We start from the raw sequence: 15161 nt of genomic DNA on the forward strand, positions 1-15161 counted from the left end.
TGGCTAAGATATACTCATTTCTTTTCTTTAAATGAATGTACAACATGATTACTAAAGTTAAAAGGAAAGATAATTTTTTTAGAGCCATAACCTTAATTTACATTATACAAGTTTGCAGTTCTTAATTTCCACTAATGACTACTATCTAGGCCCAGAATGAAGGAATATTTAGTATTACTACTAAAAATAAAATTATTTCTAATTATTAGAAATAATTTGAAAAATTAATAAAATTTATGTCTCAAATAAGTTTTGAAATTTTTCAACTAAATCTTTAAACTTATGTCCTACAGGCATTCTTTAATATGTGTTATTTCACATTTATAAAAATAATTTATTGAATTTTTTTTAGAGAGTAAGAAGGAAGAAGAAATATGGATGTGAGAGTGTAGCATCAATCAGCTGTCTCCTGCCTTCTGCATGCCCTCTGCCAGGGATTGAACCCACAACTTGGACATGTGGCCTGACCTGAAATTGAACCAGCAACCTCTTTTTTTTTTTTTAATATATTTTATTGATTTTTTTTATAGAGAGGAAGGGAGAGAGATAGAGAGCTAGAAATGTCGATGAGAGAGAAACATCGACCAGCTGCCTCTTGCACACCCCCTACCGGGGATGTGTCCGCAACCAATGTACATGCCCTTCACCAGAATCGAACCTGGGACCTTTCAGTCCGCAGACCGACGCTCTATCCACTGAGCCAAACCGGTTTCGGCAGCAACCTCTTGTTACACTATAACACACACCCACAAAACACTGAGTCACACTTGCCAGGGCCCTGGAGCCATTTTTTAATACTTTAAAAATATTTATCCTCACATTAAAAAAATAGCAATTATCTTTTTTGTTGAAATTATTACATATGCCCCCCTTGACTCCCTCCCCCCCCCACTGACCTTCTCCACCCTATTCTTGTTCTCTCCCCCCTCAGGCCTTCACCTCACTATTTTCTGTGCCCATGGGATATGCATATATGCATACAAATTCTTTGGTTGATATCTTACTGCCAACTCCCCCTCCTCTTTCTCTCTAAGATTTGTCAGTCTGTTCCCTGCTTCCATGTTTCTAGATCTAATTTGTTCATCGGTTTATTTTATTCATTAGATCCCACATATGAGTGATATCATGTGATACTTATCTTTCTTATTTTTCTCTGAGTAGCTTATTTCATTTAGCATAATTCTCTCCAGGTACCTCCATGCTGTTTCAAAGGATAAGATATCCTTCTTTTATACTGCGGCGTACATTGCTTCTTGGCCTTTTGACTAAGATCAAGTATATACTGCTGCATGGTATTCCATGGTGTAAATATATCACAGCTTTTTTTATCCACTCATCTACTGATGGGCACTTGGGCTGTTTCCAGATCTTAGCTATTGTATATTGCACTGCCATGAACATAGGGGTGCATACATTCACTCTGATTGGTGTTTCTGGTTCTAGTGTATGTATCTAGAAGTGGGATCACTGGGTCAAATTTCGGTTCCATTTTTAATTTTTTGAGGAAACTCCATATTTTTCCTATAATGATCCTTAAACTTTTAATTTCTTTAAAATAACACAAAACAAATAATAGAACTAGAATAAATGCATCATTATTCTAAGGTATTTTAATAAATGCACATAAACATCAAATTGAGATGACTTCTTTTTCATTTTTGTCTTAATTTAAAAAATATTTTATTTTGTTGAAACCGGTTGGCTCAGTGGATAGAACAGTCGGCCTGCAGACTCAAGGGTCCCAGGTTCGAGTCAGGTCAAGGGCATGTACCTTGGTTGCAGGCATATCCCCAGTAGGGGATGTACAGGAGGCAGCTGATCAATGTTTCTCTCTCATCGATGTTTCTAAGTCTCTATCCTTCTCCCTTCCTCTCTGTAACAAATCAGTAATATATATATATATATATATATATATATATATATATATATATATAATATTTTATTTCACTCTGCTTTGGGTGTATTTATTAGAATAAAATCTATGGTTTTTTTTTGCTTCATTAAATAAGAGGATGGTGGTAACTGATAATAAAATATGCTCAATCCCAGTAAATCATCACATGCTTCTTAGTAGGAAAGTTATTGGTGAGAGTTCTTGTACTAATTTTTTAATTAAAACTGTCTCTTCAAGTTGTATTAATTTTAAAATAAGGATTTTATCAGTTTCTCAATAATATTTGTGTTTCATTCTGAACACCGAACTTCACAAAACTCAGAGATAACTTCTCAAGGAGAGAGCTTGATACATAAATGATTGATTCTTGTAAAAAATTTTGAGTATATAAAAATATTTTTGAAAGAATACCAGTAATATTTCTATGTGAAAAACAAATCCACATTTTAAGAAGCATTTGGAAAGACTTCTTATTATAAATCTTAGATATAATAAAGAATATATACAATATCTGAATTACAAGGTAAACATCCCATAAAAGCTACATAGACATTAATAAGATTTGTTTGGAAAAAGAGAGAAAGGATCCAATTAAAAATTCAGAAATGTGTTTTTAATAAATCAAACTTATTAATTTTAGTGATTACTATTTCAACAATATAAATCAATATATTAAAATATATATTTAAAATAGGATGTGTGTCTTTAAAATATTTATCTTCCCTAAGGCATCCAAAAAATATCATGTATTTACTTGAAATTTTTCATAGAGTTCTGGCCTTAATACATTTCCACTATGAGGTGAATACAAGTTCAAAATTTCAACCAACCTCTTCTCTAGTGCTTTCTAACTTGCCTCAATTTTTCTCATACAGCTATTGCCATTTATGATCATAAGAAGGAGTTCAGGAAATTTTTAAGTACTAACTATCTGCCTATTGCAAATCAGTCACAATGTTCCATGCAGAACAGACAGAAGGGGCCCAGAGCCAGATAATTCTGACATTTAAAAGGTCCTGACACTATTCAGAGACTTGTACCAGTTATAAGACCAGGATAGTTCACTCTCACAATGGGGCTATTATGTAGCTCTGGTTCCGAATACTTCCTCTTTGACAGCATGACTTGAAAGGTTAGGAGTTTGACATTAGATTTTCACCCCATACTTAGAAATGGACACTTCAGCCACTTATGATTATTCATTAGGAAATTTTTGTATGTTATTAGGAAGACATGTTCCCTGATTAAAAATAGCTTAAGAAAAGATTGTTAAATAGTGTGTCTACTAACAATGTCATTCTTGTCATTCATTTTTAAAATCCATGTAATGGAGTACTATAAAATAGAGTGTATCTGTCTAAAACTATTTATGTGATACATAATGGATTTAAATAATTTATCTAATTAGAACAATTCAACTATGAAAACTGCAAATAAGATAAATGAACTAGCCAGGACCTAAAGGAAATGCATAATAAGAATACAGAGCTGTCCCAAAGAATCTCAGTGCAGAGATAAAGACCTCAAAACTGAATTAGGCTATGACCTTATATGAAAATTTCTATCATCTCAGTTATTAAATACTGCAATTTGGACCCAGTCTCTGGTTCTGTAAGTCATAGTCCAGTGCTCATTCCACTGATTAATCTGAAAGCAACCACAAGGCTCATGGGTGTTGTATGTAGCTAAAATATGTATCTCCTGAATAGCCCTTTCAATATTTTTTTTTCTTTAGAGTTAAGTTTTTATCCATAGAATATGCAGTCATATCAAGAAATCCAGAAGGACAGTGGTGGATTTAATGTCCTTAAATAGCAATTACTAAGAACATTTTTAGACCTTTCCTGAATGCACTTGTGCCTTTTGGTACAAGTACAGTTTGAATATGAAGTAGTAAGTATCATATTTCCTTATATGAGTTTAGTGTGGAAAAATATGGGAGTATCTACTAGTAAGAGGAGAAGCACGCACATTGTACCCACAGTTAGCCACAAGGCTTGCTGCCCCTTGTGCAGGTCGTTGGTTCAGGGAAACACCAGAGTGCTGAATAGTCCACACTGGAGAGGAATGACAGTACTCATTTGGAAGGAGCTCCTCCACATTAGATGACAAATGTCTCTATAGTTGTGATGACTGAAAGCTCTGCTGTTTCTAAATGCCTAACTCATTCCTGTTCTAGGGAGAACATGTGATAAGTTGGAAGTAACTACCCTGTTTCCTCGAAAATAAGACAGTGTCTTATATTAATTTTTGCTCCCAAAGATGCACTAGGTCTTATTTTCAGGGGATGTCTTATTTTTCCATAAAGAAGAATACGGTACACATTTATTGTTAAATGAAAATAAAAGAAATTTATTACCTATATACGGTATGGTAGTATGGTAGTTGTCAACACAAACCAGACAAACTGAATCATACAGTATCAAGAATTTACTCATTTATTCAATGGCAATCATGTCATCATATTCTGGAACATCATCATAACAATCCAATTCCTGAATTTCCTGGTGAATTTCTTGTGACTCCATTTCTTTCAGGATCAGTGGACCAAATCTCTCATGTTTAACCTGGGGTGGGGGCTTATTTTCGGGGGATACCTTATATTTCACTCAGAAGGAAACCTGTAAGTAGATCTTATTTTCGGAGGATGTTTTATTTTTGGGGAAACACGGTATGTAATGAGTATATTGCAGGCATTGTGTTTTCTGAATAAAAAAAAAAATGAGTACGTGACAAATATTCATTTCAATAAATCCTAACAAGTGAAAGTTCTGTTTAACATTTCATGTAAGTGTTTCACCTTTCTCTGGTCAATCTGATTGCCTCTGAATATAGGGGTAGAAAAACTAGAGGTTCCAAGTGTTAGAGGAATGTTGAAAAATTGATGTTATTTTCACAAAATTCTATAAATATGCTGAGAGAGATGAGAGAGAGAGAGAGAGAGAGAGAGAGAGAGAGAGAGAGAGAGAGAGAGAAAGAGAGAGAGAAAGAGAGAGAAATAACATTTTTCGTAATGTCACCAGATAAGAGTAAATGCTCTCATCTCCTGTAACAGAATGTTCTCTATAGCACTTTTTATTTGCTGTCTTATGGTATTTACTTTACATATACTTTATTTTAACTCACTTTCCTATGAACTCTATAATTTTTATGTAAAAAATGAGACTTAGTGTTCTTTGTACCTTCTGCAGTACTTAACTCTCTGTAGATGTTCAGAAAATGGTGCCATTGAAGATTTCATGGGTTGTCATGCAGAGCCCAAATGGATTTGCTGTTGCAAAATGGGAAAGGACAGAGCAGAGCTTGACAGCAGAACCAAGGGCATGGAATTCAGATCACAAAAGGGTCCATTCCTCTACCTCTGCAGGAAACTATTGGTGGAGCAAAAATTATGCAGACTGGGAAGAAAGAAGGGGCCTGCTCCAGAAAATTTGCCATTCTGGGGACAAATAATTTTACTTGAAAAATAAACAAAAGTACATTGTCTGCTTTTTTTTTTTTTTTTTTTTTTTTTTTTTTTTTTGCTTTTTCCCCCCTCCCCTTCTGGAAGCATGTGGTAGCAAATCTTTTTTACATGTGATTCTACAGTTGCCTTAACACAGTGGTCAGCAAACTCATTAGTCAACAGAGTCAAATATCAACAGTACAACGATTGAAATTTCTTTTGAGAGCCAAAAATTTTTTAACTTAAACTTCTTCTAATGCCACTTCTTCAAAATAGACTCGCCAGGCCATGGTATTTTGTGAAAGAGCCACACGCAAGGGGTCAAAGAGCCTCATGTGGCTCATGAGCCACAGTTTGCCGACCACGGCCTTAACATAAGGGCTAAAACATGCCTATAAGTGCCCAACATAAAATTGTAAAGAATGGATAACCAGTAAGTTTTGCTTATATGTGAGAAGATAGGATATTGATAGGGAAGAAGAACAAAAACAACAGAGACCAAAGATCCTAAGTGGATTTTGAGAAGATATCACATGCAGTATATTTACATATTTCTTAGAAAAAACACACACAAAAGTCTAGTTTTCTCAATCTGCTGCTGAACTTAGTCTACTGGTATCTAATGTGTGCTTTCTTTTCTGTCTGAAAAGTCAATTTTCTTTTCATTTAGAAAACAGGTTGGCTAAAGGTACAGGGGATTGCAGATACACAGGATATATTGAAAATGAGTTTTATTAACTTCATTTATTTTTTTTTTTACTAGAAAGCCTTTCTACTCTTGCAAAAAATAATAAAATCCAATACATAATTTTGGAAGCCCCTCATTTGTCTCAGAGGCAATTGAGTTTGGTACTGGAAAATGTTTCTGGAATGCATTCAGTCTCTCCATTTCTTATGCTTTCATCTGCAAATGTGAGATAGTTTCAACTAAATCTAATAGTAGATCATATGTATATGTTTTAAAATTTGAAGCCATTTTATTTCGTAATTGTAGGTATGTAAATCATGAAAATGCATGGGTAAAGGAAACCACAGGTGGTGGTTTAACTGAAAGGAAATCCATCTAATTAAAAATTAGTTTTTGTATTTATATTTTATTCCACTAACATGTCTGATGACTTTACTAATTTTTTTTCTTTATTAAGGTATTACATATGTGTCCTTATTTCCCCATTGTCCTCCCCTCCCCACCCCCCACTAATGCCTCACCCCCTAGGTGTCTGTGCCCATTTGTTAGGCTTATATGCATGCATACAAGTCCTTTGGTTGATCTACCCCCCCTTACCCCCACCCTCCCCTTTCTACACTCTGAGGTTTAATGGTCTTATCGATGCTCCTTTGTCTCTGGATCAGTTTTTGTTCATCAGTTTATGTTGCTCATTATATTCCACAAATGAGTGAGATCATGTGATATTTCTCTTTCTCTGACTGGCTGACTGAAACATGGACCTTACCTCTCTGAAGTCTGAACCCTATTACCTGAAGGGCATTGTTTTGCAAAGCGAACTACACACAGTGCTTTTAGGAGATAATTAATGATTGTGTATTATCTTTCTGTTTGAAAACATAAAAGCAGCATTGAGAAATCGTAGACATATTATTCAAAAATGACACTAAATTTATTTAAGCAAATTGGGAGCTAATTTAAGGAATTATTATTTTTTCTATTTGTCTCATCTGTTCTTTTCTTCCAGTCCTGCCTTCTTTTGAATTATAAAGGTGAGACACTTTAAAAATTTCACATTATCTCCTCCTATATTGGATATATATTTTTTTTAGCAAGAAACTAAAAATAATCAAAGTTGGGAGTGATGAGACGAAAGGGCATTAATTCAAAACCTGAAATCAATCTTTAAGCTGAGAAAGGCAAGGAAAGGGATTCTTTCCTCAGAGGCTTTAGAAGGAGCGAGGCATACTGATACTTGAAGAGCTCAATGACTCATTTTGTACTTCTAACTTCCAGAGCTCTGAGAGGATAAAAGTTTTGAAGCCACTAAGTTTGTGATAATGGGTGAGAGCCGCAGTAATCAGGAGAGGTTTCACTTGAAATGCAGGCAGTTAGGGCAGGTCCAGTGGAAACAAAGGCAGGTGGAACATGGGTGGGGCAGACACAGCAGTTTAAGCAGCCTGATCCCAGAAACCAACCAAACAGAAATCATAAAATGTTTCTGGACACAAAGCAGGAGGCATGGGAAACCAAGGGAGGGCCTGCAACAACAAGGTGTACTTACACATAGAAGCAAAGTTCAGCACAGGAACAGAGAAAGAACACATTGAAACGGGGAAAGTTCAGGTCTGTTGCTGGGCAAGAACACTGAGGGAATCAATCAGGTGACAACACAGTAGATATTATACATAGCAGGCTTGTAGTAAACATACACTCAGAGGGCAGGGTGGAGTTATCCTCCATTCTGTAATTGAACCCTAGCCCTCACCCAACCAATCAGGGTTAGCCGAGGCAGTGATATCACAACCGACGGGAGTAAAACCCCTGGACTGGACGAAATTCGCTCTCTCTTCCGCCATGCTGACAGCGTGAGTGGGACAGAGCCCATGCTAGCATGGAGAAGGCTCTTTTGTTTATTGCATCGGACTCGGCTCCCTGGTGGTCCTTGGGGATCACGAAGTCTGGGAGTAACAATACCCCTGGACTACAAGGCCTAACTGGGGCAGCTCATTATTGGCCCCCTCCCCTTGCAGGGAGTCTGAATCTGCTTGCAATAAACTTTCACATTTTTGTTTAAATCTTCTGGTCCACAGAGCTCATTCTTCAGTGTCGAGAGGCACGACCCCGGAAACACCTGGGCTCACCGTTCTGGTCATCGATAAAGCAATACAAGGAGTAAAGACTTTTTCTGTATTTTAACCTTTTCACAACTTCCTCTCTCCTCTCTAAACCAAGCCTAATATTATAAGAAGTTGGGTGGTACCATCACTAAAAGATTTAAGAAGAAACTAGCTGGAAAATGTCAGGCTCACACTCAATATAGATAAGTTTGTTTTCAGAAATCTTAATATGGAACAGTTTAAATTCAAACAATACACCAAAGTATGCATTTGAAATCATCATTATAAAAGTGCTCTCATCTTTATTTTATTTTTTAAATTCTCACTCAAGGATATTTTTCCATTGATTTTTTTTTTTTTAAGTAGCAATACAGGTATATTTTATTTCACATTTTATTAGTAGACAGATGGGCAGAAAAAGACAAAATAAACCTTTTCTGCCCATCTGTCTACTAATAAAATGTGAAATAAAATATACCTGTATTGCTTTTTTAAAGAGAGTAGAAGAGAACGGGAAAGAGAGAGAAATATCGATGTGAGAGAAACACATCAATTGGTTGCCTCCTGCAGGATGCCTGGCTAGGACCTGGGCTGGGGAGGAGCTTGCAACCAAGGGATGTGCCCTTGACCAGAAGAGAACCCAGGACCCTGTGGTCAGCAGGCCACTCTATTCACAGAGCCAAGCTGGCTAGGGCTGCTCTCACTTTTTAAGACAGGACAGATGGACCTGGAGAATATTATGCTAAGTAAAATAAGCTAGTCAGAGAAGGATAAGTATTATATAATTAATTTATATGTGGAATCTAATGAACAAAATGAACTAACAAACAAAATAGAAACAGACTGAGAGCTGCCAGAGTGGAGAGGGGTTGGGGGATGAGTGAAAACGGCCAAGGGATTAAGCAAAGAAAACAAAAAGCCTGGTAACCACAGAAAACAGCATGGTGATTAACAAAAGAAAAGTGGGGTGGGGAAGGTAAACAAGAGTAAAGGGGGGATAAATGGAGATAGAAGGACACTTGACTTTGAGTGATGAACACACAATACAATTGTAAAATAGTATACCTGAATCTATGTAATTTTATTAACCAATGCCACCCCCATCAATTCAATATTTTTAAACTGCTCTCACAACTTTCTGATTCTAAATGTAATATTTAAAGCTCCAAGTGTCTCTTGAATGATATGATGAGCAGATATTAAGATACATATGTGCTATGTAGCATACATGAGTAAATGAAAAAATACCCATTCAAACTCTTCTCTAAACATGAAAGGAAATTCTCAAAACCTCTAAAATAAAATGTAACACCTAAAATGAGGAGCTATTAAATAGAATTTGTTTCTTGTTTCTTCTTTCTTATTTCAGCTTCAGATTCTCGCTTTTGATTAGACCCACAAAGATCTTCTCGACACTATTTATGTATGTTTATTTTCTTTTGTGCACTTCATTTACTTCTTAGTGTCTCTGATTTGGAATTTTAATTTCTAGATTATATGACTCCCTTTTATTTTTAATCTATCTATTATTTTAATAATAACCAGTCTCATTTCTCCCCTCAACCCCCCCCCCCCAAATGTATTTTCTGAACTATTACCTGCCTACCTCACCAATAGGCCAAAGTTTGTACTTTGCCATTACATCATTGCTACTCCTATGTTCCAAGGTGGTCTCCAGTCAGAAACAAGATTAATGTGTATAGTTACCCTCATTTATCCTTTTCTCTGAATTAATGCAATTATTCTCTGATACCTATTGCCAGCTTGAACACAGAGAAATCCATCATTTAGCTAAAAATAAATAATGTTTATGTAATTAATTTTTTAGGCAAATACAACTTTAAATGTTATTCACTGAAAATATGTCATAAGAAATTTGTGCCACGAATCTCAGGGCATTGTTTATACTTACAAAGCAGAGATTCTATTTTGTTGTGGCTTGGTGCTACATCTCAAGACTAGTCGATCTTCCTCCTCAAAAAACAAAATATAACAAAGCAAATGGACAAACGACAATAACACCTCAAATCACCAAAACAGAATTCATCCTTGGAGCCATAGAAACAGTCAAGATTTTCTTCCACATTTAAAATTCAGGAGGGACACTCTCACAGCCTTCCACATAGTTTAAAGTTGGTCAGCCGTGCCTTTTTGCATACAGTACACTCACATAGCAGTAATGTAAGTACATGAAATATGTTTTGTTGGTAATTAATTACTTTTGTTTATAACAAGTTGCTGATGTCCATTATGGATAGTTTATATTATTAATACATCATTATCTTGACGCATACTGAGGAATTATTTGTGTTTCCAGGCTTCTTGAGTTTATTCACACTTAATGAGTAATGAGCAGTAAAAAGAAACTCAATATTTTTGCAACTCCCAGACATCAAGCATAAAATATATATTTGCTTTAGCTCATAGAGTTTCCAAACTTTCTGTTTTATAGGAACGTGGGAAATTACAATAGGAAGAAAGAGGAGAAAAACAAGTTAGGTAGCTCTATTATGGCGGCCTGACAAATCATTACGCTCAGCCTGCACTGGTTACTGTGCAGCTCATGAAACAACATTCTGCTTTGTACAGAAGCAATTAGGGAGTGGTTCCCTAGGCTACTTTTGCCAACTTTATTTTGCAGAGGCGAAATTATATCTGGGATCACTCTCATTAAAGAAACCCCCAAAGCTAATGAGGTCCCTATATTACTAATACAATATATAAAGTATTTTCTGTTTCACTTGTTACTTAAGAATTCTTACTTGGGGGAAAAAATGTACTTTATTTTTAACTTGAAATGGTAAAAGAGGATTGTGGCTCAGAAGGCAGACATCACGAGGAGAAAATATCAAAACAAGCGAAATAAAGGTATTAAATATTTAATTGATATTCACACTTACTCAGTGGAAACTCAGTTGGGGTTTTGTATGTGAATTACTACAAACAAATATTTTTTCAAAGTCAAAATGGAAAAACTAATATTGGTGTTAGGGTTATGTTTTGTTAGATTAAAATTTTATCATTTTATTCTTTGTTTTCATAAGTTTCTATTCTGCTCAAAATATGTACACAATGCAAGGGACATGGCAGAATCCTGTACTGGGAAAAGAGTTCATTGAAATCTGTAACACATATCTAAGCACAGCACATACACAAAGAGTAGCATAATGAGATTTCTCCTCCAGAGATTCAAGTCCCTTCAAGTATGGGTGGGGAAACATTTATTTATTTATTTATTTTTGCCTTTGATTCTATTGTTATTCAAAATTAGCTGTCCAAAGTGTTTTGTGTTTTGACCATTATGGAATAAACAAATTTAAGTTTATGCCACAGTTGTTTTTTTTGTTTTTCTGAGGTGGGTTTCTTTTCTACAGGCTTCTTTTCAGCTTCTGGTTGCTTGGTACCTGCAGCCTTTTTCCCCACCAAAGGCTTCTGCTTCTTAAGGTCCCCAGCCTTCTTTCCCTTCTTCCCGACCACAGGCTTCTTGCTTGGAACCCCCTTCTCATCTGATTTGGCTTCTAGCGCTGCTGTTGCTTTGTCCACCCGGAGCTTGTGGCTGTTGGCCTGGTAAAGAATGGCCTTCCCGCGCATATTCTTTGCATATGGTTTTAGCATCAACATGACCCTCAGGCTTTGCAGTGGATTCTTCTTCAGGACTCTGCATGGTGCTCACAGGGCTCTTTGGATCTCTGGCCTTTTCAAGATTCTGCTAAGGTCTGTACTGAGCATCTTGTACATGGGAAAGCTGCAGTTCCTCTTGAGGGAGGCAGCTCTAGTCAAGTGCCGTACAGCTCATCTAACTTGCAGAAAGCACTTTCAGCCCAAATGCAAAAACGTCCCACATGCCCCCCCAGGAACAAGTTTCAAAATGTTCAGTTTGCTTACATTAAGCAGAGTAATTCTGGGATGTTTCTGAAGACTTTTCTGGTCCCGTGGTCCTCATTATAGATGATGCGAGGCCCCCTGCACTGGGTACCATGATTCCTCATTTTGCCTTTGCCAGCCCTCATTAGCTGAGAGCATAGACCTTTTTTTCTATCCAGGCATTGAGTTTCTTAAGAAGCAAAACAGCCTCCTTGGGTTTCTTGTAGCTTCACCTTTATCTTCAATCACCAAGGGAAGTTCAGAAACTTCCTCAATATGGTGACCTTTATTTCTTTCTTTTATATCTTTTTATTGATTTCATAGAGGAAGGGAGAGGGAGATAGAAACATAAATGATGAGAGAGAATCATGGATCGGCTGCCTCCTGCACACTCTATGCTGGGGATTAAGCTCGCAACCCAAGCATATGCCCTTGGCTGGTATCGAACCCGGAAGTCCTCTGACTGCAGGCTAAGCCAAACCGGCCACGGCAATACGGTGACCTTTAGACATGACCAGTGCTGGTGAGGTCAGACAGCCAGGGCAGAGCAGATGGCATATTGTTTTTGTGTTGTGTTCACTCTGCTGTGCCAATGGCACCAGGTTTTTGTTGGTGCAAACATGCAGCCACCACAACACATATTTCCAGAAGCACCTCAGCCATGACCATAAATTTCACCGCCTCGGACTCTGGGAATTCCAGCCATAGGTCTGCCAGTGCCCCAGGGCTCAGCACTGGTTTGATGACCTGCCAATTCACTGACAGCATGGGCTGTCTATTGTTTTTGCATAAGTTGGTATGAACAAAGCCCACACTATCTGGTCGAATGGGAGCTTTGAACACAGCAGGTGAAGTGGCATTTTTACCAGATGGTTCTCTCTTTTTGGGGTCCACAGCTGTCAGTGCAGGAGCACACACTGGGAGAGGAGCAGGCCACACTCCTCTCTACCCAGAGGCTCCCACAGGGGGAAAAACATGGGGAACCTTTTTCCTGGCAAGGGACATTGGAATATTTATAACATCGTTTGCTTAATATAAATCTATGTTTCTATGAAAAAACAATTCACAGATTTATTGAATTTTGAGTCCCACCTGTGGTTGTCAGGAGAGGGGTAGACAAAATGATTTCTCGGGCTTTATACGTCCTGTGTGTGGGACATTCCGCACTTCTGCTTCAAGGAGATGAACAACTGGAAAAAAAAAATAGAATAGGAGAACAGTATATGTAAACTTTATTGTTTTATAGAACTACTAAATACCCTGAAATTTTAGCAAAGAACGGATGACTGTGGCTGAAGTAGTAAGGTGAGGTATCATAGAGGAGAAATAGTTTGGTTTTATTCAGAAGTACTAGTACAATTAGAAAAAGAGAGAGAGTGGGCCATTGCTATGTGTCTCAGAAGAGCATGAGCAGAGGCACAAAGACAGAGCATGTAGAAGGAGAAGGGCAGGAGGAAGGAAGCAAATAGAAATACTGGACTGTTTGAAAAAGAATCTTTCTATTGTGAGTAGATTAATGCACCCACATGATGTTCTTGTCCTAATTTTCATATATATTTTTTAATATGTTAGGTTATATGGCAAAGGAAAATTAAGGTTGCAGATGGATTTAAGGATGCTAATCAGTTGACCTTAAAATAGGGAAATTATTCTGGATTATTGAAGAGAGCCCAATGTTACATAAAGCCAACAAGGGAAATAGAAGAGTCAGAGAATCTGAGAGGAAGATATAACCACAAAAGCTAGAACAGAGTGATGAGATGTGAGACTCATCCTAGTTTGCATAGGGAAATTTGGAATATGGAAACAGAGGGCCATAAGCTAATACTGGCAGCTTCTGGGAGCTGGAAAAGGTAAAGAAAAGGATGAATTCCCTAGAGCTTCCAAAAGCAATGAAGCTGAATGACACCTGTGGCATTCTTCTAACCTATATGTAGTATTTTAAGATCATAAATTTGCATTGCTTTATAGCATTATATTTGTAGTTATTTGTTCTAGACAGATTGCTTGAAAGCTTGGCTCATTACCATCCCAAGAGTACATATCAACATGAAGAAAGCCATATTTTATTAATGGCATGAAAATGAAATTCAAGAGAAAATAAAATATTATACATTTTGAAGTAAAAAAAAATTAGGGAACAAAATAGATAAAAGTGACATGTTAATAAAGTATATATATATTTTCTTGTAAGTTAGAAAAATGATAATGCATAAAATAATTTCTTTTCAATTGCTCTTTACCATTTTTATTAGAGTTATCAGAAATTATCAAACTTTTTTTGGATATCAATACTTTAATTTAGTTTGAATTTAATTAATATACAGGGTGGGGCAAAAGTAGGTTTACAGTTGTTTGTATGAAACATTTATGTATCTAAAACCCTAATATGCAAATAGACTGAATGATAGAACAATGGTGCAGGCGGAGCATGGTGGGCATTGGTAGCAGGCAGCAGATTGCAGTACATGGCAGATAGTGGAGCAAGTGAGTGGGGGCGCCGGTTGCTATCATCAAGGTAAGTCTCTGGTGGTTACTGAAAATTCTTTGCTGCTGCGCACTGTGGTCCCACCCAGTGCTTGCAACCAATGCTGGCACAGGTCCACTTACACCCATAGCTAGCACCAGAGCTGCCATTTGCACCTCATGCTGGAGCCCTGTGCCAGTCCCAATTGCTTGGTGCCATCAGCATGTGTGAGCTGCGGCTGCTGGTGCCAATTGCTCCTGAAGGTTTTTCCACTTCCCTCTGCTCCTGAGAAGTAATCAGGGCAGCAGCCACTGCTAACACCCACTGACAGCAACAGCCCCCCTTGCACCTGCTGCTGGCACCAGCCCCAATAGCTCCACACCATCACCAGGTGTAAGCTGGGCCAGTGCTGTCAGCGTGTGGGAGCAGTGGCAGCAGGAGTGGAGCTACCAGCAGACAGGGGACTGAGAATTGTGGTGGGAGGGGCTAGACAGGGGTGCAGAGGATGGGCCGATACCTGCCCCTGTGCCCGCCACAGCCTTGTGGCTAACAGTTCATTTCAAAGTGCATGAATTTGTGCACTGGGCCCCTAGCAATATAATGTACACTAATAAAAGAGAAACATGTAAATTGACCATTAATTCGCTATCTCCACCAGCCAATCAGAGCAAGTATGCAAATTAATCCAACAAAAATGGCAGTTA

General features: G+C 37.4%; 1 pseudogene across 1 annotated transcript; it reads right to left on the reverse strand.

Annotated features, from left to right (window-relative positions):
• Positions 1-11393: 11393 nt before the first annotated feature.
• LOC311617387 (large ribosomal subunit protein uL4-like) lies at positions 11394-14627 on the reverse strand (annotated as a pseudogene). Its single transcript has 3 exons — positions 14528-14627; positions 12479-12886; positions 11394-12260 (listed from the first exon to the last, which is right to left on the reverse strand). The product of its transcript is annotated as a large ribosomal subunit protein uL4-like (transcript).
• Positions 14628-15161: the final 534 nt, after the last annotated feature.

The sequence above is a fragment of the Pipistrellus hanaki genome (genome assembly GCF_964339955.1).
Source record: "Pipistrellus hanaki genome assembly, chromosome: 2".
Taxonomy (NCBI): domain Eukaryota; kingdom Metazoa; phylum Chordata; class Mammalia; order Chiroptera; family Vespertilionidae; genus Pipistrellus; species Pipistrellus hanaki.